General features: G+C 35.7%; 1 protein-coding gene across 1 annotated transcript in view; it reads left to right on the forward strand.

The window, feature by feature from the left end:
* Window positions 1–1042, forward strand: part of CCDC152 (coiled-coil domain containing 152) — a 24469-nt gene that overhangs the window by 13125 nt on the left and 10302 nt on the right. The window lies entirely within an intron of this gene.

The following is a 1042-nucleotide window of genomic DNA, read 5'->3' on the forward strand; positions in this document are numbered from 1 at the left end:
ATAGGGACCTTGGGTATTGGTTGAATGTCAGTGTCTTGTTCTGTCTAGGCATCTGTTTAACTTCTAGAGGACTGAAGAGCTATCCAGTCATTAGCCATTTTATCTGTGTGAGATTTAATTTCTGAAAAGGTCAGATTAAACAATGTGACAGCCCATTTTGTGTTTATAATGTCACGGTCAAGATTTTGTCTCAGTGACATTTCCAACTTGGTTATAAAGTGTAAGGAATAGCATATAATCCTTCGAGGTTGAGTTCAGTTAAGCTGATACCACTGTTGTAAGTTTATTCCATAGGCTGCACTTGCGTTACTGTCAGCTTTAATGTGATCCAAGTTTAGGTCATATTTCTTTTGCTTTGTATAGCAGATGTCATTTATGGTGCTAAACAGTTATGAATGGTCATAATAGTTTTTATTAATATTAAGAGGGTTCAAACTGTTCAATGGAAGCTAAATAATGAAATGGCTTTAATTCTAGAAGTATATCTTTTTAATTCTAGAAGTATATCTTTTCAGATGGGTATTTGAAAAAAGAAATAATATCTAGTACTTAGCCTAGATTTGTGGTTGCTTATCCTTCTGTAGTTTGTAGAGTTGCTGAAAGGTGCATCTTTTTGTAGAGCTTTGGTCTCTGACAAGTCAACTTGCTAAAAGTTAGGAAATAGGGTAGGAATAAGCTTAGTTTCACACTGGAGTGAGGTTGCCAGTTGGTTTCGCTTACATCTTTGCTGGGACTTAAATAATTCAGCATAATCAGAAATGAATCGGAAAAGCTATTGAGTAAGTGAGTAAAGTTTTCTAATGATGCTAATCTATGCATTTATACCAAGAATCTTATGATACAGAATGACAAGTGATAAAAAAGGGAGATGAAAACCAGTAGCAGTGCATATGGGAGGCATTTTATATAAACAGTGGTTGGCTCTAGTTGGCTACTTCTCAGGAAAGACATCTTGGTGTCCTTCTGGACAGTTCTCTGAAAATATCAGTGGTCAAAGAAGCAAACACAGAGCTAGGCATGATTATGGAAGAAATAGGGAAAG

The sequence above is a fragment of the Pygoscelis adeliae genome, unplaced genomic scaffold (genome assembly GCF_000699105.1).
Source record: "Pygoscelis adeliae isolate BGI_AS28 unplaced genomic scaffold, ASM69910v1 Scaffold320, whole genome shotgun sequence".
Lineage (NCBI taxonomy): Eukaryota > Metazoa > Chordata > Aves > Sphenisciformes > Spheniscidae > Pygoscelis > Pygoscelis adeliae.